General features: G+C 45.7%; 1 protein-coding gene across 10 annotated transcripts in view; it reads left to right on the top strand.

Moving 5' to 3' along the window:
* Positions 1-7,089: 7,089 nt before the first annotated feature.
* MYT1L (myelin transcription factor 1 like) overlaps positions 7,090-26,589 on the top strand; it is a 462,697-nt gene continuing 443,197 nt past the window's right edge. For 4 of the 10 annotated variants that reach the window (XM_020288690.2, XM_076000518.1, XM_076000519.1 and 1 more), the window contains exon 1: positions 7,090-7,503. The gene's annotated coding sequence lies outside the window, so the exon portion shown is untranslated. Of the gene's footprint in view, positions 7,504-10,365; positions 12,396-13,047; positions 14,140-26,589 lie in introns of those variants that run through there. The other 6 variants (XM_020288691.2, XM_012763148.3, XM_076000517.1 and 3 more) reach the window with 4 other exon arrangements.

The following is a 26,589-nucleotide window of genomic DNA, read 5'->3' as shown; positions in this document are numbered from 1 at the left end:
GCAAAGTTTCTCCCAGCTTGATGTTACAAAAGGGTTGGTAGCTAACAGAGTCAAGATGCTTGTTTTCGTTAGCCTACTTACTTGTTTCATTCCGGATAGAATTCAGATTCTGGACCACCTTTTTTTCCCCTGTCCAAAGCCGCAGGGATTTAGCATGGCAGCCAGGAGGGCATCACTTTGAGGAGCTACGGCTCTGCAGGATTTGCATGGAGAGGGGCCACCCCCGTGCAGAAGGCTCAGAAGATCTTAACGAGTGAGAGAAGACACTGCACAGAAGCAAACAGGCCAGGCTCTGGGCGCATGGTGGCAATAAAGCCACAATCAGAAGAAGATGTGGAGAGATTCTGCACCTGAGCTCAGGCTCTCGCCTTGGAGGAGCAGGGTTAGGTGTGTGTGTGTGTATGTGTGTGTGTGTGTCTTCGTATTTTGTGTCTGCATGCTGTATCAAAGTTCCTAGATGCAAGCAAAGGAAACCAACTGGTCCATTTAAGCCAAAAAGGCAATATATTGACAAGATATTAGGAGTTTGCAGAATGCCCAGGAATGGAAGACAGGAGGGAGGCTGCCTGGCCATTACTGACGCCAACACCACGTAGCTGAGCAAGCCCAGCCCACCCATCACCACTGGGCTCTCCATCCCTGCTGCTTCCAGAGATCCCTTCTCCCTGCCCACCCCCCGCCCGCCGCCAGGGGTAGAGGGCTGCCTTTCCTGCAAGGAGGAAGAATTAATTTGAGCTGAGATGAGGCAGCAAAGATGTACTGCCCTTCCCGACATACGAAAGTGAACCACTCTGGAATTTACCCTTTTGTTGGGGCAACATCCACTTCCTTGCGGTTGGGGCCGTGTCGATTTGCTTGAGAAAAGAAGCTACGTTTGGAAGGACGTAAGCTCACAGTCGTTCCGCGTCGTTCTCCAGACCGGTCTCCTGTACTAGCCGAACCCACGAATGAAGGGGGCAGGATAAGAACCCAGCCGCTGTCACCACTGGCACCGCCACAGCTATCTATGGTTTTCCCAACAACGCCGCAGTGACTTGGATTTACCGTTTTCATGGTCCGTCTATTAATATTATGGGTCCGAGGAGGAGATTTTTCTAGTGATGAAATATATCGTTTTGGCCTCTCCCCGTAGGAATTTTAGGGGAAAGTGCACAGAGGGCTTAGGGCCCCACTGGCGAATTCACCCGGCTCCCTCCCAGCAAGTCTCCGCTTCACCGAGGGGGCCACGCGGTGTTCTCGGCTCCCACGAATTAAGGCCAGTGCCCCGTGGTGCCCGTGAGGTAGAAGCGTCTCTGTTTCCCGACATACAGTTACTCTGACAACTAGCTGAAAGTCTTTCTGGGAAAAGACCATTTATTTTCGTGGTGTCACTGCCAGGTTTTTCTTTGACGGCACCATCCCCTCCTAGATGCCCTGTGCATGGGAGCTGACTCATTTCTGGGATTGGGGGAAGACCCTGGAATCTTTACGGAAGGGCTCAGGCAAGACCCCCGTTCACAGTAACACGTTTCTTCAGTTCCACAGAACAAGTAGCACCTTCATAGACCACCCATCTGTTTCCGTTCAGCAGATCGTTCCACTCGGCCCTGGCTGATAATCTCATGGACTCGCCACATGAGCTGACAAATTCCTACCTTACGGGATGTTCTCAACCAGGCGAAATAAGGAGCATTAATTTCCACCGTTTCTCAGAGACGGAGTTACCTGCATTCTTGGTACAGACACGTGTATCACTCGGTGCACTTGGTCGCAGGTGCATATGCTGGCTGACCAAGGCAGAGAAATCAGCACTGCGGGGGTGGCTGAGATATCCAACGTGGAGGCCAGCTCATCAGTGGTAGTACCCGCCAGCACGTATACAGCCAGCTTCCTCAGGGCTCCACCACCACCTCCATGAGTTCTAGACATTGCTGCCCTTGCTCCAGAGCACTACTGACCCTACTCTCCGCATGGCCATGGGGAATCTTTAACGACTAAGCTTCTTGTGTGGCCAACCCTCAGTTCAATGTCTACAGCAGGCATGTCATAGGGTGGGCTGTAGGCCATGGGGACACGGGTGAAAGGGAAGCCGGGGAGACACATGTCTGTTTATCTCAGGGCCTGCATGGAGCACGGACACCCTACCTGTGCACGGGGCTCACATGTTGGGGAGGGTGGGACACGGGAAGGAGGTTCCAACGCTGCAAACTCCCCACAGAGCAGACCGGACTGAGGTGGTGTCATCTTTGTTATCTTCTCTGCTTCTGTGTTTCTTCCCAGATTGCTTTTCTGAATTATTTTCAGTACTAAAACTCTTTAAGATATGCATGGTTATTATCACTGTTTTCAATACAATGGAGGATATGCAATGAGGTGAGTGGTCTGACTTCTGAATGAGGTGAGTGGTCTAACTTATTTTTTCCGCTTTGAAGACAAGGCCCACGAGGTAGCTGGGAATCACTCCGAATGCTTACGCTGAGCCCCGTGCCTCCTCCAGCACCTGCCGTGTGCCCACACCTGCAGGCCGAGTCCCTTTCTTCAGGCGACTTGCGCTGTGTGGAGATGTTGAGCTGATGACATAAAGACAACGCGGTACGAAGGCCACAGATTCAACGTAACTTAGAAACTGGGGGTCAGTCGTCTAGAGGCAGTTTGGAGATTCTTATGGAAAGACTCGAGTATTTGTGAATTTATTGGGCTTTACAATGAAATTAAAACTACCTGTTTTCATAAGATTGTAGGGAATATTCTTAGAATTATGGACTTCGGGTGGGATAAATACCTTCCATAGATCATCTTAGTTCTCTGGTTATAATCATCTAAACCTTAGATTCTCAATGCTCTTTTATATCTCAGAAATGTATTTGATGGGATTTATACCTACGTGTTTTTCCAAGAAATAATCAGTTCTATAAAATCATGCCCAAGGATCTCAATGTGAATGCTCCAGACCCCCATTCTCCAGACGCCCCCCCCCCAATATCAGTTAATATGCAGTAGAATGGTCAGTCCAGGATGGATGCAAAAGTAACCTGTGAGCTCTAAGATGGCACAAGGCTTACCCTTTTTGACACAACCAATTCACTGAGATTACGCTTCCAAATTCATCCTGGCCACAACTATCCTTGGCATGTCAACTCTTCCTTACGATATGTCTCCCTCATTTCTTTCTCATTGTTCTGTTTACTTTGCAGGTTAGCCACCTATGCCTTACTTCTTTTAACAGTTGCTGTTGAAGCAACCTACGTATGTTTTGGGTTAGTTGAAGCCAACTCTCTGTGGTGAGCATGGGTTTCCCATCTTTATCATTGTTCGATATGTTAATAAAACAGCTCTTAGTTCATGTGCACCTAAGTTAAAAAGTTGTTTTTTGAATGGAGTGGCAGAAGGCTGTGCCACTGCCTGGCTTTGCATGGTGTGCACACTCTGCTGGGGTAATACCTGGATTCCAGGTTTTAGCCACTGACTCTCCAACTAGGGTGGGTCTATGCTACTTGCTGCTGTCCTACGTTAAATTCAGACTCCCCTGGGGTACCACAGGGCTCCATCATTGGTGCAGACAAAACTCTGAAGACAAAGTCACGAGCTTCCGTTAGCAAGACTCGGACGAATCTTGACCCTGCTTTCCCTGGAGGTCTAGCTCCTGCCTCCTGGCCATGCTGTGAAATGCGGCGTCTGAAGAAACCAGAGGCCCCGTCCGCACAGAGCAGGTTGGGGCCAGCGTCTTCTCCAAAGCCAGAGAACAGAAAGAGACTGTCCTTCCTGTACCACGAGAGATCAGCCTGCTGTTATTTGAAATGATCAGAATAAGTGTCCTACAGTTGGAAATACAGACTAGGTTTTAACATGCATATTTTATAGTTCAAGACACATAAAAAACTGGGATTTATTTTTCATATTAATTTGGGGGACACATCCATTAGAGAAGTCTGCATGTTCCAATTTCTTTTCTCTTACAAATGCATACATGCACAAAATTAAAGAGGTAACCTATGTGTTTCCTAACAGAGAAAAGGTTTAATCTGTGGGAATGAACTTCTACATGCAGCATCAAGTAGAGTAGAAATAATTTAAGGAAGAATTTGCCAGATATTTGGAGGCAAAATTTTTCGTCGTATGGTTTAGCCACAAAGCACAGGGGGATTTTTCATCTAACGGGTCCTGTGAATAGCCACCAGTCCCTTGCACATCCCGAAGGGCTTTGCAGTACCATGCCGCAGAGCACTTGGTTTCATTGTTTTAAGAAATCATAATTTATCGAGCACAGCTACAATGTAAATGCAAAATGCAGCCTGGAATGGTGCTCTGTGGCTTCATGATTCATTCATTTCCCCCTTCTTCTAAGCCGTTTGAGTTCTGGCGTCTCCGGCTCTGAAACTCAGGCAGAGGACGGGTGGCAGGAATGCAAATGCTCCCCAGCCAGACTCAGGCTGGGCAGTTGTTGTCAATACGGCGAGGCTGAATGAACGGCAGTGACAGGGTGACAGGGAGGAGGCGCCTCGTTTAGGTCCCATGCACATATGTGTCAGAAACACACTGACACACATAAATCTGCGATTTAAAATACCGCGGCTTATTATCTAGAGGCATTTCTTTCTTCTCGGAAGATAAGATGTTTGGGGACAAATTTTAACTAATGGAACCGAATTTATTGCTCATGCAACTCAGAGGGACTCTCAGGGGACGGTTACATGTATGTGTGTGCATGTACATATATACTCTTTTAATGTGTGATTCATTTTTTAAACTGTATTTGGAGGTATTTTAAGGAAATAATGTGTTCTGTATTTAAACCCTCAAATCGTTCACGGGAGCTCACGCGCTGGTGTGAACATCAGATTTCCATGGAAATATTATTGTGCTTATTTTTTTTTTTATGGAGGAATGCTTTGTCCTTTATAACATGAAAAACAATCCCATTGTACTACAATTACAGGTCTATGGTCGTTGTGGAGTCATCCTTCACTCCATGGTGGCCAGGGCACGTGCAGAGCCGCCCTGGGCGTGTGTGCCGGCTGCCGGGGAGCCCGGGGCCGGGGTCCTGCTCGCAGGAGAATATGTGCTCCATTTTGTCTCCACCGACTGTAAATGATCCCTATTCTTTGCTCCACAGAACATCCGATGTGGTGTCCAATCAGCTAGAAAAGCTGCACAGACGTCACTGGTTCTGCGTGTGTGTGTGTGTGTGTGTGTGCATGTGTGTGTGCGCGCGTGTGTGAAAGAGCGAGGAAGGGAGAGGAAGGGAGAGAGGGAGGGAGGAGACTGCAGCTGGCGTGCCGCGTGTGCTGAGTGGAGTCTCCATTAGGGCAGCTCTATTGATTTCTGATTCTCGCTGCAGCAACAGGGCTGGGGTGCAGGAGAAAAAAATCGCATCCCAGAGACAGGAATCAGAAAAGACAAATGTCAGTAGATAGATATATGCTTTTACATAAAATCATGTATCTGTTACCAAAAGGAATCAAAAGCAGGCATTCAGACAGCAACATTTAAAGATCGTTTATAACTGAGAGTAAAATGTGCAGGAAAGCAGTGCATAAGGAGTTCAGAAAAATTCTTGTTTCTAATTTTTGAGTCATTTCTTTCTTGACAGGTGATGATGGTCTAATTTCCAGAATTAGCCTAAAATAAACCCCCCCAGAATTGACGGAGATATTGAAAAGGACGGAGAATTTTAAACAAACAAACAAACAAAAAAATCAAAGATTTATTGTTTAAAAATTGTGTTAGATTATTGTATCGGTTAGTAGTTTTCCTTTTTCTATTCTAATTCTTGGTGTTGCATAATATCTAGGATACAGTAACAGGCTGGTGGCAAATGCTTGAAACAGAAATAGGTTTCTTCCTAGGCTGCGTTTCAGCACGCCCAACTGTGCGCCTGGGAAGCCCAGCATCAGAGTTCTCTCGAGGTCTGTTGCCTAGGATTTGGGTAGAAATTATGGTATCTGGGTGTAAAAATGTTGCCTCGGTCTTTTAGGCAGCTAGGGTTTATAACTGGCCCCTCTGCCCCAAGGCTTATCAACTGCCCTCCCCTCCCCCCCGAAAGAAAGACTGAAGTAAGTTCAGTTTTAAAATAATGATCTCGTCGGGCAGGCAGTCTGCATGTGAGCAGCAGAAAATCTGAAGAACAATCCATCCCCATCTGCCCCCACGGTGCACTCACACCCCTGCATGCACACACATATAGCCTACGCCAGTCGGGCAAGGGGGAAAAGGGTGATGCCTTTTTAAAATCGAGAGGCAGAAAGCCATTATTAGCAGGAGCTATATTGAGCATGCTTGCCAGACAGCAGCAAAGCCGAGCTCCAGTTCCGCCCAGACATGTGCCTTGCCATTTTCATTTTAATCAGCCTGCTCAGGATGGCTGCTGATTCATTTTGCAGGATGTCCCCCTGGGAGCCAAGGTGGAAGCCCGAGGCAGGCGAGCTGCTCTGCCTCAATGCAGCACACACCGGAGCGGGCGAGGGAGCGAGGGCGGGAGGGAGAGGACTGCAGCCCGCCACGCTCCAGATTTCAACATGGCTATTTAGAAGGTGCTTCATGGAACCCAGTCCGTTGCAGAATACATAATGAAAGAAAAAGGAAAGGAAAAAATGTCACGTTGTCATTGCATTATCCGGCTCCTCCCAGCCCCCTGCTGTCAACACGCGCGCACACACACACACACACACACACGCACACACTCACACACATGTCTGCAGGGTGGTTTTAAATTCTAGTTTCCTTCATGGTCACTGTAAAATCCCCGTGTGTGCGTGTCTGTACACTCACCCGCGTATTATTTACCTGGTAACTAGCTGGGGTGGTATACCTGATTTAGCTGGGGACTTTGATTTGTAGGACTGACAACCTTATTATGCAGTGAGCTTATTATTGATATTATTCTGCTCTCGGTTGCCATGGCCACCTTGTGAGAGACATTCAATTTTCTCTCTGCCATCATCATTATCTATGAGGCCATCTGTTGTGGAAAATGAATTCAGCCTCATTTGCATGACTGATAAGCAATTTTTTTTTTTATCTATTTAACAGAAGGTCATATGCCGGGGATTTGGAGCTTGTGAAAAAAAAAAAAAAAAAACGTGGGGGAGAAAAGCCTGGGAGAGGATGAGTGGGAGTGTGTGCACCAGGGGATGTGTGTGGAAGTAAAGCAGACCCCGCAGGCCGGGGAGCCCGCCGCCGCGCTGCGCTTGTCATTCCCGCCCGGGCGACATTTTCCCCTCAGCTGCCGCACGCTAACCACAGGGAGAGAGCTTTTCCCTGCAGTCTTCGTGAAGCCCCCTGATTTTTCACTCGTTGTTGGTGGGTGTATCTTAATTTTTTTCCCCCGGACTGTGGGCTGTGATGCCAATATTCACTGAAGACACAAAGCCATCTTCTCTGCATCTCGGGGCATGCACCTTCCTCGCCACCCTTCCAAACTTGTGGTGGAGCAGGGCTGTGTGGTCTCTCTGTGCATTCTGAGCCGGCACAGTTACCAAAATTGAGCTTGTCTTTCCCTTGTGAGCAGTGTGGTCATGTTGTGAGGTACGTGACATTCATTAGGTTAATTCTTTGGACTAGCAGGATCTGTTTTGCCGTAGTTCAAGGGCTTGTGCTGCAATTCTATTGTTTGCTCCTTTTTAAAGTTATTTTTATAGCATGGCTGGTAGCTGAGATGTTCCTAGACTAGAGGTTTTGCAATCCACAAGAGTCTGTCTTTAAAGTAAAATGGGTATTAGGTTGCATGCCTTTAATTGTGATGTTGTTTATTGAAAAAAAAACAAAAAGCAAAACAACAACAACAACAAAATCTGGCTGCATGTATATGCTGGGATGGTATGAGGATACTGAGACAAAAACTTCCCAGAGACTTTACTGAATTACTTTACATTAAAAATGATGCAGATAATTTTATTTAAAGATTGTTAAAATATTAGACATTCTTGATGTACTATTTGCCTAAAGATAAGAGGAAAGTTGATTTACATTTTTACATTGAGAAACTCAAATAAAGATTTTTAACTATAATTTAAATGTTTGAAGTTCATAATAATGAAACAGCATTTTATTTATAACAGAAATGTGTATTTTAATGCCACTTATACTGATAAACAAAGTTTGAACTGCATACTTTAGCTTCAAGGTGGATCAGAATTAAGCAATAATTACACATGTAAATATTCATATGAGATTTAGCTATAAAAAATACAGAGGGAAGATTTTGAATTTAGTATTAATTTAACCATGACAGGTTTTTGTGCCACCATATCCATGTAAACTAAGGAATTTTTGAGTCATTTATTTGCCTAGTGTAAAAATATTTTGTATAAGACCTTTTTTGTTCAAGTGTTTATATATTTTACTGAACAAAATTAACCTCCTAGACAAAAGCACCCTACTACCACTCTAACAGGCATATGAGGGTCACTCTAATTGTTTAACTTCATAAAAGTTATGTAGCTTTTAAAATTATAAATGAAAGCATGACTTCCATACAGATAAAAATGAGTTTATTTTAGAAATAAAGGTGTTTTTGCACAATATTTCTCTTTGAAAAACAATGGCATTGCATTTGTATAAGTTTTCTACCTTCAAGAACTTTAAATCAGTGTTGATTGTACATTATAAAGGCTACTAAGTGACACATTCCAGAAAAAAAGAAGTTTGTTTTTCCTGATTGACTTAAAGGAACATGTATGATTCTATCACTTCAAGTGCAAAAAGTGAATTGGTTAAAAGTTTCCTTAAAGTTTTACTTTAATAATGAATTCCCCTTATGAAGACAATAGACCATTGCGATGCATTTGTATGATAGCACTTTACTTGATTGCACTTTTCAAAACTCTGGCCACACCATCATAGACTTCTAATAAGCAGCAGCAGTTGTTATATAATCCTTCCCTTTTTAATCAGCCATATTTCTTTTTATTTTAGCTTGGGTTTTAGAGATATAAGTTCATTTTAAATATTAATTTCACACTTAGAAAATTTAAAATAATGAAATTCTGACGGTTTATGAATATTATTTAAAGTGACATCAGTTTTCTCAGAGGATTATAGCTGAAGTGTCAGTCATAGGATACCTGGATCTATATTATAATATGAAAAAGATTATGTTGTTGTATTTTGACCAGTATATATGGTCTTAAAATTTGTGAATGAAAATTGTCAACTTCTGTAAAACCTAGAGGGTGATGGAGTTGATTCTTTTCCATCCTCCCCCACCCCCCAAAAAAAGTTAATTACCAATCTTGGTTGGATTCTTCCTTGCCTCCCTGACATTTGACTGTTGCTAATTCACTGATTAATCTCATTAATGTGATTATAGTAGGATTTGGAGCTGGCTGCCATTGTTCTGCAGACAGTGCTATTCAGCCTGAGCACTTGCCACCTCATTCATTTTGCTGTGATTTTTCAAAGGCTGGTGGAGTGAGCTATTGTGAGGAAGGCTTCGCTGCCTCCCTTTCAGCACCGGGAGCTGTCCGCAGCCCATAGCAGTTGCATGCAGCAGTGGCTGACTTCCTACCAGTTTACTGGCAATGTGAAAATGGCTCATTTCATCACCTTAATGATGGTGCTAGTTGAGGTAGAAGTAGGAGAAGCCTTTATAGTCACCATTGAATGTTTTGAAGATGGTGGCAGCAAAGATCTCTATGCCTGAAGATTTTTATTTTGTAAAGACCTTCCAGCTGGCATTACATACACATTTTACCCTACTTTCCAAATTATCAAACATATGATGAATCTGTCAAAATTACTTGTATGTGTATAATTGTGGGTTGGAAAACTGTAACTGCTACTGATTCTCAGATGGAAAGGTCTTCATCCAAGTATAGGTAATTATTATTAAAATTCCATCTCTGAAAAGATGAGCCAGGATTATGTGGTGTTACAGTAAGGCAGAAAGTATGCATGACATATAAATTTCAACTTCTTTTGAGTTAAACTTGTATCCAGCAGCAGAACTTAGCCAATTTCATAAATTTGTGTTAGAAGCTGAGATCCAGGTTCAAGGCCCAATAATTTTTGATCACATATGAGTGGCATGCAAAAATTCCTAAAAGAATATGAATACATGGTCTTCTTTGGATTATAAAAGCTGCATAAACATGACTTTAGAACTATGTGGAATCTGTAGAGAAGGAATCTTCTCTGATGTGCTGCTTTCATTGTTCCTGTTATATTTTTCATTGAATTTATTTTTTTTTTACTTTTTTGAAAATGCTTATATTTTATAACTTACTATTGAATATGCCCAACTATTGTACTGTCTGGTGATTTCTATCTGCTTTCTTTGTCAATGTTTAATAAATTAGGGAAAAGAAATAAGTGACTTTGCAATTTCAACGATTTTTAAACTTTTTCTACTTGTGAAAATTATATTTAAAAATCAAAATATTGAATTAATAATCTGATTATTTGTTTGGCTGCCTTTAGAAATACTTTTCATGCATTATTTTAAAAAAGCCAATTACCTCTTTGTGAACAATTAATTTTGTTGAGTAAATAATAATTTCTAAGTCACAAGTATTAACTAGGTTTCCAACTCTACCTGTAAGCAAGACAGTCTGATTTGGGGGAGAGACATTTTTCAAAAAACACATACCATACCATCTCAAATATTTTGTTTACTTATACATTTTAGTGGCTACCACCAACTTAAAGTCTTATTTATTCTTAAATGTTTGATATAAGAAATCCCTCAGAGAGCAAGAGGGACGAGAAAGACATCTTTAGTGGTGTCCGCTTTGCCCTGCAGTGGAAGTTTTGCTGGCTGGGTGTCCCCTCGGGTCCAGGACTATAATTTCCAATCAATAACCAGGTTTTCAAATGCATCTAGTACTTTGCCAGGAAGTCTACCTTGATGCAAATTTCACCAGAACTCTTCTCAGAAAGCAAATGAATGGCAGATTTCAGAAAGAGAGACCTTCAGTTTTCCTAAATTCTTATGATTAAATTACTCCATAGCATAATTTGACTGCAGTGACCTTATGCATTTTTTTTTATTTTCAAGTTTTTTAAAAGGGCACTTTTCACAAGTGTGTCCTCCTTTTCTCTGAAAAAAAAAAAGTGTAGCATTCCTTAAAAAGGAGTAACAGAGGGTAAACTTGAACAAAAACTTGAAAATAATTAACATATTCTTCACCAAGCTAAGTTTCCTCATACTGAATCCGGGACCACAACACTATACCTGACACTTACCTACATTTATTCCAAAGTCAACTAAAGATGAAAGATACCACAATCTTAAAGATGAAAATACATACAGGTAATTTTTTTTTTTTTTTTGGTAGAGGGATCATGTTCAAATATCTTATTTGGCTGATATTTTTAAAGATGATATTTAAATATTCTACATAGTAGAAATATTGTCTATAATTGCCATAAGTTGTATAAGAATAAAACTAAATACTCTAGTTTTCTGGTAATTGATTGTATGGTTATTCTGATGCGAGATTATTTAAGGTGACAGCTATACGTTTTTCCACCAGTGGGCTGTGTGTTCATGCAACGTGGTGCAGTTTGTAGAGTCTTTGTGTCCTCTCCCCCCACCCCCGCTGTCCTCTCGCCTTGACTCTGCCACCGTTGGTGTCTTTCCTGCCCTCTCCTCCCTGGGTGTCTCCTGCACACCTGCATTGTTCAGGAGCACACAGTGATTTTCCTGTGCAGGTTTCCACAATGAAACTGTTTTTGGCTTTGACATCATAATGGGCCCTCAGGGCATCTGCAGAAGTAATCAGAGATGGCAGAGAAAATGTAAACCAGGTGTTATAAAACTACAAAGAAGGCATATATTCTTATTTATTATATGAACACATACTGATAAACATTGCTGTGTGGAGCTGTTTCTGTTAGGAGAATTTTCCTAAAATGTACTTCTTAAAAAGAAAAAAAAATTCCTACTCCCCACGTGGTGATTATCAGAGAAGTTGGGAGGGGAGGGAAAATATTTTAATCTGAGCGTAAGGAGGGCTGTGCTGTGAGAAGATGGAGTGGAACAGGACATTCTCTTAAAGCTTTTCTTGCTTTCAGACTGCGGTGGTTTCTAGCGGGGCTCCCTGGGAAGGGAATTGTAACCTCTGTAGTAACCAGCGAGTCTGATCTCAACACATCAGGCAGAGGCTTGGTCTTCAGAGGAATTACCTCTGAGAGCTGGCATCGGGTGATCCTGGGAACTTGGGGCTTCTGAGCCAGCCTCCCCACGGAAACCACGGGCGGCATTGTGTTCCGGGGAGAACCTGCAGTGGCTGGTCGCCTGTCGTGGCTCTGCCTCCGGCTCTCTGTCGACAGGGAGCTGGGAGGGAAGGCACTGGAGGGCAGGGGTGCATGGAGCAGAGAGAGGGAAATGTGAGGAGCACGTGGGATGGGCTCTCCATGGCAGACACAGCCCTGCTCGCCTGAGAAACAGACTGCGGAACGGGAGTCTTCTACAAAAGGTACCTCTTTCCTTCTATTTTAAAGGCTACATAGGGTTTTCTGTTTTTTTTTTTTGAATTATTATTCTTATGTGCCTGGTGGCTGCAGCTCCCAGCTCTTTAGAATTATTTCAAATGTTCCCTTAAGTACTTCAGCAAATAGTTGTTTCTTCACCTGTCTGCCTGTCTCCAGCTCTTATTTGACTGCACATTACAATACTTCTTGAAGCCGCATGGCTTGGTGTATAAACAAGCCAACAATGGACCTTTCTCAAAGGGAGCTACTCCCTCAGCAGAATGCCATTGTGGGCACCCGAGAGGTGTCTGCAGGCTGCCCGGAGTTGTTGTTAAACACCAGTCTGTGTATTCAAGGCTAGTTTCCAGGGGCGAGGGTGGGAGGTGCCAAAGTAGCCTTTATGATTTAATGTACCCTTTCATAGCGCTGAGTGCTGAGAGAGAGAGAGAGAGAGAGAGAGAGAGAGAGAGAGAGAGAGAGAGGTTTGCAGAGAGTGGAATGGCATAGTTATCGCCAGAGTAAACCCTTTACTGCTTGACTCAAGAAGCCATTTATAAAATCAGCACTTTTTTTTTAAGCCAGGAAAATGCTAATGAAAGTCATATATCTGTGTTCCCTTTTTTTTTTATATTTTGGAAATCTTATTTGGTCTTGTCTTTTCAGATAAAACTTTTTCTGATATTTTTTTTTCCTTCAAACAATACTAAAGGGATGATAATGTTTTAACTTTCTGGGAAAAATGGTTCTAGGTCTTTGGCTTTGAAAGAGAACGATAAAAAAAGCAGCTCATACGGAAGGAGAATGATAGAGTGTGGTTAGCAACCTGAAAGAGATTTTAAGAATCACAGTTAACCCTTGCATAACCATGCTCCCGTCCTAACAAGTGGCAGGTCTGGGAACCTCTTTTTGTTTTGTTTTGATGTGAAACAATAGTACCCTTTAAAATACTGTGGGTTCAGCTGACTTTTGTGAGGTTTCTCTGGCCAGTGTGGATTTACCATAACATCCATGATAGGAGGGCTATTTTTAGACATATTACCTAGCCGGTAGCCGGTGGCAGCCTGGCTGGGGCATTCACCGTTCTCGTCTATTACATTGAATACAGCACCGCGCGGATGCACACTCTGCCCTGGAGATTTGGGGCCTGGTACAATGTAGGAAGCCTTCAGCGTGCGCCCCCAGTCTCGCCCGCCTGTGCGCCAGCTCCGCAAGCGGGGACGCTGGAAATGGCCGGTGTCACCCACAGCTAGCCCACCCCCCCGAAAGACACCTAGCTCCCGGTGCAGTCCCACACGCTAGGACTCAGGGAAAGGGCTACACTCGCTGCCTGCGGACGCAGGAGACAGCAGGCCGGAGCTGCGGGCTGGTCTCTGCGGGAACCTGCGGGCGCGCGCGGGCAGGACCGAGCCTCGGCGGCTGTCGCTATCTCTGTCGCTGTCGCTGTCGCCTGCATGGGGGCTGCGCCGCGTCCCCGGAGGCAGGGCTGTCCCCACGCCCGCCCTGCCCGGCGCGTAGCGGTGTCAACTCATTAATTTCCACACCCTCGACGCCGGCCCGCTGCTGTCCTGCCCGCAGCACCCTCACTCTGGCCCATGTGGCAGGACAATTAGCAGACGGGCCGCCCGCGCCCGGCCGCGGGGATGGAGACGCGCCGAGCCGAGTTGGCGGCACCGACGCGGCGCGGACCGGGGGCGTCCCGGCGCGCGCGGGGAGCTCTGTAGTCGCCGAGCGGGTCCGAGGATTTTCCGGGTGAGTCTGGGCGGGGAGGCGGGGGCGGGGGGCGCGCGGGAACCGCGCCTGTCAGGTGTCTCGGGGACCCCTTGGCGGGGGTGCCCCGGTCCCGCTGAGGCCCCCTCCCTCTGGGCAACGTCCTGCGCCCCGTCCCCAGCTCTGGTCCGTGCGCAAAGTGGAGCAAAGTTCAACTCCCCGCGCCGGCGACAGCAGCGACAGCTGAGTGAGTCCTTGCTGCTGGTCGGTGGCTGTCCATCCATCTTCCCTGCACGCGTCTCCGGGGGAAACCAACTGCTCAGAGAGTGTTGTTTTCGGAATTTCACAGCAGCCGCTATTCCATGTGTCTGTCTCGTATTTTCGGGGTCCCTGTGTGGACACCAGCAAAGCTAGCCAATGCGGGCTCTAAGCAAGCCCGGACACCGTTAGTTTTGACTGGTATGCATTTCTCCTAGCTGGGAGAAGGTTTGAGCTCATGTAACCAGCAGCTTGCTGAGGTTGTGGAGACCGCACTGAAGTCCCCATTGATCTGTAGGGTCTAGAGGCAGGAGAGGCAGCAGCCGGTGCGGCCTTGCGCGCTCTCAGCTCTCCCCGCAAGGTGGACATCGTCTCTGCGAGCCAGGCTGAGCTGGATGAGTGAGAATAAAGCTCACTGGAACCCTGGTTTTCTATTGTCGCCAGTGACACATTTCTTATATAATTCTGTGACTGTAGTGCTGGAATATGGGTGTTTTGATATTTAGTTAAATATGCTTCCATCCGGGGGAAATCACTGGTAAATAGTTCTATCCTGTGTTAATAATTCCTATTCTCCTTAAAAGGCAAGGTTTTCATTGTAACTGACCTAATTATTTCACCTGCTTTTAAGGTAGAACTCAAGTAGAAATTACTGTGCTTTGACTGTCATTTTTGCAGTTTCCTGAATATGTTAGATCACTTGATTTTCTTTTGCTTTTATTTTTAAGCTTGTTTTTTTAAGAGTGGCTTTACTTTAGCTGTTTGCTTTAGACAATAACAGTGAATATTTGACAGGAAATACAACTTTTTTTTTTTGGGGGGGGAGCAATTTCTACTGTTTAAAAAACTATACCTTTCCAAAAAAGAAAACTACCTTTAATGAACCTAAACCTCAAACACAAGATATTGGAAAACATATTAACCCTTTATATGCAGCTGCTGAAACTTGATTTTGATGATTTTCCCTCTCATACTGCAAGTTTCTGAATAATTATATTGAGCTTTGTTTTTTACATATAGGCGAATTATCAATTTTCCGTATCTATATAGAGATATAAACATACAATGTTTTTCTATTTCATTTTCAAATTTTCTATAAACTAGAGTGAGGAAAAAATTGAATTTTTTTTCCTTAATTTAACTCAAACAGTATTAAATATCAAATTGTTTTCAGATTCATCGGATCTTCCCTAGAGAAAAGTCATACTTACATTGTTTTCTCATCACTGCATTTCATTTTAGAGTGGAGCCAAGCTTTATATGATTAAAATAACACTTTCTGGCTGTATGATGGGTTATAACTTTCTTGGGGCAAGATATCAGCTTTCATTTTTAGCCTCAACGTGTCCATTCCTAAACAGGTCCTTGAATCCGACTTCTCGGTGGAGCTCTTTGTGCCTGGCTGCCTTCAAAGGTGTAGCCTAGCATTTTTTTTTTTTTTTTTTAGGGCCAAAATTTTTTTCATATTAGTCTCCACTTGACAGAGCCACTTTATGCCACTATCTGTCACGTTGGTTCTCAGGCCTGTTGAAGAGGGCTCACATCCAATGACAATGAAAGGTCCCAGAGCTAGACACAGGGTGATGTGTGCCCGACGGAAAATTCGATTCCTGGGGGAAATTTTCTGTTCTTGGTTTGGCTATAAGGTTGCATGTCAACTTTGGAAAGAAAAGCAGCCTTTTATAGCAAAACATTTTAATCAATTAATGACATTCCAAAATATTAGTGCAAATATCAGGCACTCTGTGGCTGACTGCTATGTGGGCAGTGGTGGCTGGTGGGGGGGGGCGTCTCGTGGGGTCGCTCTGTACGAGGTTGGGGGGGCTGCAGAGGTCATCGCTTCAGTAGGATTCCCATTGATTGTGAATCGGAAATATGTGAATTTCTTTTCAAAAAGCTATTTGGCCTTAATTCCTCTAAAATTCTGTACTATATTTCTGCACTCTTAGGAGTACTATAATTAATCTCTCCAATGGTTTTGTGAGTGCTTGCATGTATGTGTTTTTAAAATGCCAGTGTGACAACGTTGTGTGTAAGCTGACAAGATGTGAGCCACTGGGTCGATGTGTGTGTACCATGTAAACCTGCCTTAGACATATTTGTGCACCCATTAGTATACTTGGAAGAACTTTATGACCCAATATGACATACTGACTGCTTTCTACTGAAGTCTGCCGGCAGACTCAAACTGCCTTGCAGAAAATTGCCTCATGGATATTGAACATTTGCTTGAGAAATTTGCAGGTGTGGATGTCAAGCTTGGGGCTCTAAACAAACAACCCACTGATTAATAATGGAGGGTAGTATGTTGATAGAGGTTTCCATCATAGGGTCTCCAGTTCAAACCCTGTTTTGAGTCCTATCATCATGCCATTGTCCTAAGCTGGATTCATGGTTGTTCTCGTGGCAGTCAACAGAAGGGTTTCGAAAGTGAGCATTTCCTGTTTCTGGGGCTCCCACCTCACTGAACCCTAAAGGCAATGGGCAGTTCTCAGAGGCTGACTTTACGCTTGGCCCAGCCTCCCCGCCCAGTTGCTCGTATTCAGCCAGCCTGTGCCATCCACACAGAAGCTGAACGCACAGGGCATTGTCGCCAGGAAACAATGCTAGCCAGGCTGGATGTGGAAATAATCGAGTCTGCAGGGCACCCCATAGAGAGCCATCAAATCGAGTCTGCTCTGGAGCTGTCTGGTAGATTGTGAACATTCAGAAATCGATGCTGCATCTGCTAGTGGACCCTTTGGTTCGCTGGAACTCCCACCTGCCTAATGCATCTGGTCAAGAGCTTTTCAGAAACCGGTTTCCTTCAGGATAAATTTAATACATCTTGAGGGCCAGGCGCAAGCAAATTGATTCTATCTCTGCACCAGGAAAACTCATAAACATCTGTAAGAACACAGATTTCCAACAACCCAGGATGAGGGGGTGCTATTTTGTGAAATATTCCAAGCCTACTCGCTCCATACCTCGTGCCAGCATGGCATTTTTTAATTAGGAAGTTGATTAAAAAGGGCACGGTAGACCGTGGAGGCATGGTCTTTTGGCATCCGGCCAGCTGTTTGTTGTCTGGGTCGTGGAAAGCGTTGCTCATCACCAGTTGCGGGAACGAGGGGGATCGTGATGAGGGGTGGCAAGAGTGGAATTGCTCTGCTGAACGTGCTAATGGCAGCTGGCTGAGGTTTCATGCGTATAAGCCTTTTCTGCAGGCAGACTCACCAGCTTCCTTCGTAAGGCAGAGACCACTTGCACTTTGCAGATAACTTGGAGATGGAGAGCAGCTAGGCATGTTACACTGGGAAATTCTGCGGTCCGGTTTCTCGGTGGTCGCCGTGAGCGGTCATGGGTACCTGTGTCTTCTGGGTTTGCACCTACTGTTGACCTTCCGTCCCGGGGGCTAGAGTCAATGGTGGCCTTGCTGTCAGTCACAGTGCTGTCCTGCTTGTCTTCAAGAGTAACCGGTTTTGTTTTTGTCTCCCCCCGCCCAAGGGTAATTTCTTTCTTTACTGGCTCTTTTTAGGGCTCAGAGTATATTATCACAGAAATAAAATTTTATGCCTAATTGTCGTGTTCCTATGGCTAATGTGGTGTGAATAAGTGCCATGTTATGAATTTAACCCTGTCTGTCCTTCTCGCGTGTGAGCGCCTTGCTGAGACCCGGCCCGGCACAGACAGCGGAAGGACAGCCCCCGGGTGCTCCCGGGCGGAGGCTCTGGGGCCTCTACCTCGAGCTCTGGGGGGAGGCTCAGGGCTCAGGGTCAGGGGAGGGTGTCTTCACCCCAGTGGGACTTCTCAGCTGCTGGGGCAGAAAGTCTCCCTTTTGTTCTCCTTCCTCTGAATCTGCTCGTTAGTGTCTTAATTGTCTGTAGACCCTGCATTTGGGAAGAGTTCAGGGACCGGCTAGCTGGAGCAGCCGCCCTGGTGGGCAGCCCAGGGTCTCCTCACTGTCTCCTCCTGGAAGGAAAGCATGTTATCAGAGTCAGCGCTGGAGACTGAAGCGTGACTCCTTGGAGTCAGCTCCTCCCTCCCCTCCTCGGCTCTGAGCAGCTCCTGCCACACGCGTGTGCTGAGCACCTGCCGTGTGCAGAGCCGGGAGACGGCACTGGGAGAGGAGGTTTTCTCCCCATGAGGATGTGTATATGTGTGCATGTGTATGTGTATGTATATATGTGTGTGCATGTATATGTATGTGTATATGTATCTGTGTATGTGTATATGCACATGTATGTGTATGTATGTACATATATGTATGCATGCATATGTTTGTATATATACACATGTATTTCCGATAAAAGGTAATCACACACGCTTCTAGATTTAAATTTTCTCGAACATATTTTGAAATAGATTAAAACATTTTCCTTACTTAAGAAGAATAGTAGGGTGAACCTTGAGGTCCATTTCCAGGAATGATTAATACTGTAGGAGTCCAGGAGATCATTCCAAAAATCAGCACTTAATCGCACAGCGTCGTGTAACCATATTTCTCTGTTTAATTACACATACGGATTGAGCTTATTGCCTCGTTATAAAATGTAGAGCTGAAGGTGTCGGAGGGCTGCGCGCTCGCCCCACTCGTGGTGGCCTCTGTGCGCACACGGGCCGTCACGGCCCCGTTCGTGGTGCGTGCTCACAACTGAGCAGGCCTTCGCTCACCTGAGAACGTGTGAGACAGCAAACAGAACGCTACTTTGAGGAAGAAGTGTTGGTAAATGTCAGGTGTCTGCTTTGCAATTTCTGAACATTTCAAAGCTGTCGATACCAGAGATCAACAGCAGAACATTCCGGGTGTGTCATGGTTAAGCCCAGACGGTTGACCGAGGCAACCTCCAGGCAAACAGGAAGCTCCCCTGGGTCGTCCCACTCATCCCTGCTCTGGCCTGTGACTTCGGCTGTCCTGCATGGGCGCCGGCAGCTGAGCGGGGCCGCCGGCGCGGCCTGCACCGGCTCGCCATTGGCTGCAGACGCCTCCCAAGGAGGAGGAGAGGAGAATTCAAATTAGGAGCTGGTCATGCGTTTCAGACCACGCCGATCGCTATATGCCACATTTCCATCGGGTCAGACCTCACTGAACACACTCGCCTATTTAGAATTAAGAATTTTGCCATTAAATCCTATCAAAGACAAGTTAGGTTAGAATTAGCATTTTGTAGTCTCTCAAAGTCTGGAAATTTAAGTAGCTCAGGCATCAAAAGGCCACATGGCTTTGCTTAAAAATGGAATTCTGAGATTACATAAAGTGAGAAGTGCTGGGTGAGGCCAGGTACCTGTGTAGCACAGGAAAGAAGATCTTAATAATCGACCCAGATAAATTGCACACTAATTTATCACTTCTCCTTTGTTTAATGGGGCACATTTGGTACTGAATTAACATGTAAAATTTTCCACTGAATTTGTATTCTGAATTTTCCAAGATGTTTTGCGATTCTTTTCATAGTCTTGAGAATAAGAATGGAGGTAGCTTTGCCACCCAAATGTTTTTTAGCTAATATGCTGTTACTGGGGTTTTGTTAGCTCAAAAACAATCCTTTTCCCTGAGAGACCCACACCCAGAGTGCAAGCCAGGAAATATTGTTATCTATTCTCCAGGGACACGTTAACACACCTGTTTACAAAGGGGCTAAGCCACCTGTTCATCTAGTTTTAAAGTTAATGATCAAAACAGTATCGGATCAAAGGGGTTAGTTAGCTTGAGCGGGGAGACAGCCCATTTGTGGGAGAACAGGTCGGATCTCACTTTAACGCACAACAATTCAATGCTTGTGCATGAGTATTACGTTTTGAATAAATAAGAAAACATACTCAGCCTGTGACAAATACCCCAAGTATTAAGTGTCAACATTCCCGGGATTAGATGCAAGATGTTTGCAAAAGTGGTGTAGCCAGTAGTAGTATTTTACATTTCATGCCCCACATTTCCAAATCCCAACATATGCAGATTAAATCATTGCTTTTGGCCCCAAAGCTATAACGAAAATGTGAAGGTCATTAATTGGACAGTCAGTATTGGAGAAACTGGCCTCTCTCCCTCTCTTTCTCTCTGTCTCTCTCTCTCATACACACACACACCCACACACACACACACCCACACACACACCCACACACACACACACCAGTTTGGCCCTTTCACTCGTCTCATCCTGCCACCAACAAAATCTAGCCTCTCCCTTCCTCCCATGACTGGGAAGCACGTGGTTCCCATAAACACCGCCCCTCTGACTTTTCTGCTGGTGTTCGCACCCCGGATTGGCTCCTGCTCTTGATGTTTTGTTTTGTTTAATGGAAGGCAGGTCAGGAGGACAAATAAATAATTCCTCTACTGATTTCTTTGGTCTCTTCCAAGCGTCAGGAACGTTCTACTCTGCCTGGCTTGGTGACACCAGCCAGACTGCACAGGTGCTACAAGCTTCTGGTAATTCTCCATAGCACTAAAAACAACCCAAGACACAGGGGAATGTTGCTTTCCCATTTAGCTTCTACGGGGGGTATTTTCACCTACTATTGAACACTTAGTCATCTTTTTCCTCTTCTTCTTCTTCTTTTTTTTTTTTTTTTGGTCCTCTTTATTTTCTTTTTTTTTTTTTTTTTTTTTTTTTGAGACAGAGTCTCGCTTGTTGCCCAGGCTATAGTGAGTGCCGTGGCGTCAGCTTAGCTCACAGCAACCTCAATCTCCTGGGCTCAAGTAATCCTTCTGCCTCAGCCTCCCGAGTAGCTGGGACTACAGGCATGTGCCACCATGCCCGGCTAATTTTTATATATATACATTAGTTGGCCAATTAATTTCTTTCTATTTTATAGTAGAGACGGGGTCTCGCTCATGCTCAGGCTGGTTTCGAACTCCTGACCTCGAGCAATCCGCCCGCCTCGGCCTCCCAGAGTGCTAGGATTACAGGCGTGAGCCACCGCGCCCAGCCATGGTCCTCTTTATTTTCTAAGTGAGATTTTCCATCCCTAGTCAACCCTGCCAATGACGTCCAGTCCCCATGAAGAGGCCTGGGTGCGAAGGACCTTTGTCATAGGGCGGCTTTCCGTGTGACTGGGGCAGACTTTGCACACGTAATCTCAGCCGTCCCCTCTCAGTGCCCTTGTGTCCGTGGGGGCGCTGGGCTCCATCACTTCTCAGAGGCTCTCCAGTGGGGACACGAGCGGACTCTGCATGTGGTGCTCCTGTGCACGGACGGCTCTCCTGAGGCAGCGCTGTACAGTGGTGGGGCTTAGTGCTGTCAGCAGGGCCACCCCCAGCGGCCTCCGTGTTTGTCACCGTTTTGCAGAGAAGCTCCCGGGCAAACTCAGCACCACCAGCCTGCAGGATGCAGGGCAGGTGCTACTGTTTGATCGATGGGTGTCAAAGGAATTGACGTGAAATTCATCCGGACAGATGCCTCTTGGCCATCTAGAAAACTCCCTGTGCTGTGTGACCCTCAGACGTGGAACTGAAAACTAGCTTTCTCTTACGTTCTTTTCCTTCTTAATTGCATCTATTTGGTGACCATGACTTTATGTTAATGCAGGCAAGTATTCCACTACCGCAACTACAGGAAGTGGGTCGCCCTGACAGAATTCACAGAAATACATGTGACTGTGGTGGCTCTAGAATAATTACTTTGTTTCTCCACCTAATTACTGTGCATCTTCTTAACCTGTCGTGAGGTAGGCAAATGAGATACATACAATTAATATGACTTGGCTTAATACCTGGGGAAATAGCCCGTTAGCTTAGGTCTCTCGTTTCTTTACCTGAAGCGGTATTTGGGGTGTGCACAGGTGAAGCAAGAGTGCATTCTTAGCAGCCACATCTATTATACAATCCATGTCCTACTTCTGGGAGCCTCCAGCAGAAGGCACCCAAAATGACAAAACTTGTGGGCACGAATAAGCAGAGTGTTCACCGTGGTAGCCAATGGCATACTCCTCACCCACGCAGAGGGGTGGCCTTGAGCATGTCCCCCAAATACCCCAGCGAGGCAGAGGAGGTCAGAATGGCCACAGCGGGGAGGACACGAGAGAGGGGTGGAGTCCTGGCCGGGGCTGGACGTGGTCTCTCTTTCACCCCTGAAACTTCTCCTCCCGAGTCACACACGCTTTCCCACGTGCCTCTCACCAAGGAGGCGCCTTTGCGAGATTTAAAAAAAAGACAAATTTCATTTACGAAAACAATCCACTATTGCAAAAGCTCAAAGCACTGAGCTTTGGAACTTTGGAACTTCCCTTTAAGCACAGGGAAGTGTCTCTCACAGGAGGGTAAACTAAAGGTGCAATAAAAGAGAAGTAGCTGCACACATGTGTGGAAAGAAGGGGGGTGGGAGGAAAAGGAAACGATGACGATTGCAGAAACTGCCCCCTCCCTCTTCGAGATTAAAAAGAGTGAACAATTCACGGGCCATACAGCCATGCTGAAGGCATGCCATTTGGACACTTCCCACGCTAATTTATAGTGGGGTGCTGAAGACATGTACCAACTAGCAAAATAATACTTTTGGAAGATCACAAGCTCAGTAATATTCCGTGACAAAGACCCACACACTATTTTATACAAATCCAAGCCATGTATCTATTACATTAAGAAACTAATGAAAACAGACTATCAGGAAGGTGCCCTGACAACAATAATAGCAGCAGGTAACAGTTAGCAAATGCACTAAACTGAACGTTCCAGTCGTGGGTTATGTCTTGAGAAGCCCACGGCAATCTATGGGACGGTTGCACTTACTAATTGATATTATCATCTGTATAAGCATAAAAAGATAATTATGTCCATTAAAGAGTCCAGGCTGTTAAAGATACAAACTGTTTAAGGAAACAAACCCCCAAATGTAAAGCATTTTATGAAGAGAGACTATAATTGGCCATTCTCTGTGTCTACAATGTAATACTTACTTTGTTTGATGGTGATGGTTTTCGTGGACCAAACGCCTGCTCACTGAATGGCTGCAGAGGCAAGCGTGGGGCCAGCGTGGGTCACAGTCCTAACCCCTAATGACTGAGAGTCTAGGTGAGGACACGGGGCATAACCACAGAAAAGGTTAAATGCCAACAGCTCCACCCCCCCCCAAATCCTTGTGGACAATCGAGGCACCAGGTGGTGTGTGTTCAGGCTGCCATCACTGTTGGGGTGCAGAGTGTGCCAGGGGCGAGGAGGACAGAACACACCATTCCCTGGGGCCTTGAGTGCCCATCGACAGGCAGGGTTTGGGCTGATCCTTGAAAATGGGTGTGATTTGGATGTGGGGGGAGACCCGGCTGTCCTATGTTAACATAAACACGGCAAGCGTGCTCAATACATGCCGTGTTCTGAATTGTCGTCATTTAACAATATTTGGTAGTGTGTAATTAATTACTCATTCTGATATGTTGCCCATGATCTGTACAGGATGTACAGTGACTCTGGGGGGCTCATTCCTACAGATATATGGAATATGATATATTAAATGTATTTCATATATATGAAAATGATACGGCTTCATTGGGAAAATTAAGAGTTTGGGTTTTTTTTTGTTTCCTTTTATTTCATCATATTATGGAGGTACAGATATTGTTAGGGTCACAAATATTGCCCCTGCTCCCCCTCCCTCCCCCCGATGTGTCCAATCCCCTGGTGGTATACACCACACACGTTATGGAAGCATACACCCCTCTCCTCCTCCCCACTCCCCCTGCCCACCACCCGATAAAAAGTTTTTTTTTTCCTTTTTTGTTTGTGTGTTTTGACATTTTGGTTACATTGTATATCTTTGCCTCTCCCTAAAAGTTTCCTGCAAATGCCATGTCGTTTAATTCTATGATCTAAATATACAACAATCTAGAGGTTTATTGTTTCTATTGAATGATTGACAGGAAGATTAAAGATTTATTTGATCTTGCAGTGGTACCCAAAAAATAACTCCATAAGATTTCCCATAAAACAGTTAAAAGGATTTAAGAAAATAAGGAGGATAGTTATTTCTCCTTTGCTCTGGAAATCTCTATGTGCAGATAAGGATTTATTTATTTATGTTTATTTATTTATTATATTTATTTATTTATGTCTCTGCGGAGAGAAGTATATGTTGGAAAGATAAATTTACGACAGGGCTCTCAACCAGAGTGAGGGTTGGCCCCAGTGTTTATAAACTCATGGAGACAAGGGAGCTGCTGGCTCCGGGTTTCGATCTAGCTTTAGAATCAGGCGGAGCTCATGCTTCCATACTAAGCTCACACTTAAGCATGACCTGCAGAGTGCGTAGTATCGCGGAGAAGTGTAAAAGTGTAAATGATACGCCTTCTGTAAGTTTTTTCAGGACAGCACCCAAACAGCGTCATGAGGCCATGTCCCTTGCAGTTGACTATAGCAGCGGGGAGGCAGCCCCGCGTTCTGCAGGCTCCCCCGAGACCGCTGTGATACCGAGCAGGGTCTGTCTCCATACATCAACACGGAGAAATTCCCGTCCTGACTCTCCGATGAGACAGGTCTTCCCTGCCTCCTCGCACACAGTTCCTAGCTCTTCCAAACACACAGGTGTTCCGAGTTTATGACCTGCTTTCACCGCCGCTCCCACCAACCCGCCACCGTCCTCATAGCACTCCGGGCCGTCTGCAGAGAGCGCCCTAAACCCCTGCCGCCGCCTCGGGGCGGTTGGGACGGCCCCCACCCGAGAGGGCACGTCCAAAGGGGAACCGTCCACCGCACCCTACTTCCCGAGTTTTGTTTTCGTATCCTCTGAGATCTTCAGAAAATGATATACTGAATTCCATCAGCTTTGCTTTTTATCCACAATTGCAAAGATGTGGAAACAACCCAAGTGCCCATCAATAAACAAGTGGATTAATAAAATGTGGTATATGTATACCATGGAGTACTATTGAGCTATAAGAAACAGTGGTGATCTAGCACCTCTTGTATTGTCCTGGATAGAGCTGGAACCCATTCTACTAAGCAAAGTATCCCAAGAATGGAAAAACAAGCACCACGTGTACTCACCAGCAAATTGGTATTAACTGATCAGCACCTAAGTGGACACATAAGGATAACATTTATTGGGTGTTGGGCAGGTGGGGGGAGGGGATGGGTATATACATAAATAATGAGTGCGATGAACACCAACTGGGGGATGGACGTGCTTGAAGCCCTGACTCGAGGGGGGAGGAGAGCAAGGGCAATATATGTAACCTTAACATTTGTACCCCCATAACATGCTGAAATAAATACACAAGAAAAAAAATGCTGTTACTACACCAAGGACACTGAGAAAAACTACCTCCTTCTCCCTGTCATCATTGACGGAGTGAGGATGGTGACTGTAGAATGTGAATCCTTAATGCATGCTCTCTGAAAGCAATGTACAAACAATTTCTCCAGGTTCTCAGTCCCGTGCCATTTCCGTTTTCCTCTTTCTTCCCTGCGCCCGGGCCGCCCGCAGTCTGTGTCCTCCTCCCTACTCCTTCTTCTCCCGTGACGGCTGCCTAGCCCCGAGCTCACTCGCCAGGCAGCGGAGGAGTGGTCCTCACGCTCCGTCACCCCCACCTGCCCCCCGCCCCCGCCGGCCTCCGGCCAGAACCTGCCCCTCCTCCCATTTCTGGACACCCCACCTTGCAACAGTCTCCCAGCACAGCTTTTGGGTAAAATGTCCTTGAGGCAGTGAGAGTTTTCTGTCCTGTCCTCGGTTCACCTAACACAGACTTGGCCTCCGTGTCTGCAGGGTTGTTTAAACGCAAGAATCACGGGTGCCGGAGAGAAGGCAGAGCATGAGCTGTCGAGAACGCTGCTGGTGGTGAAAACCCTCAGCGTGCCTCAAAGTGCTGTATTCTTTTTTTAGTTTACTTTTTACTTTTAAGAATTTTTTACCCATTTATTTTAGAGACTGGGTCTCACCCTATGGCCCAGGCTGGAGTCCAGTGGCGCGATCACAGCTCACTGTAGCCTCCAGCTCCTGGGCTCCAGCGGTCCTCCCGCCTCGGCCTCCTGAAGGCCTGGGATTAGAGGCGGGAGCCACCGTGCCCGGCCCCAAGTGCTGTCTGTCGTCTCGCACGCACACACCTGAAAGAGGGAGGGAGAGAGAGAGTACACTGGGGTGCTCTTTCTCATGGTCAAGGGAGGAAACCAAAGGCAGGGACGGTGGTAAGGGAGGGGACGGGTCTGGGGCCACACACGGCAGGAGCAGAATGGGAAGGTGCCCGGGGAGGCCCGGCCCTTCCAGGCGACCTCATGCTCTCACCTGCCCGGAGGTGCCCTCCTAGAGGAGCCGTGGAAGGTGCAGAACC

The sequence above is a fragment of the Microcebus murinus genome, chromosome 3, assembly GCF_040939455.1.
Source record: "Microcebus murinus isolate Inina chromosome 3, M.murinus_Inina_mat1.0, whole genome shotgun sequence".
In the NCBI taxonomy this organism is placed as follows: domain Eukaryota; kingdom Metazoa; phylum Chordata; class Mammalia; order Primates; family Cheirogaleidae; genus Microcebus; species Microcebus murinus.
The sequence above is the reverse complement of the archived record's forward strand: the minus strand, read 5'-3'. Positions and strand labels throughout refer to the sequence as shown.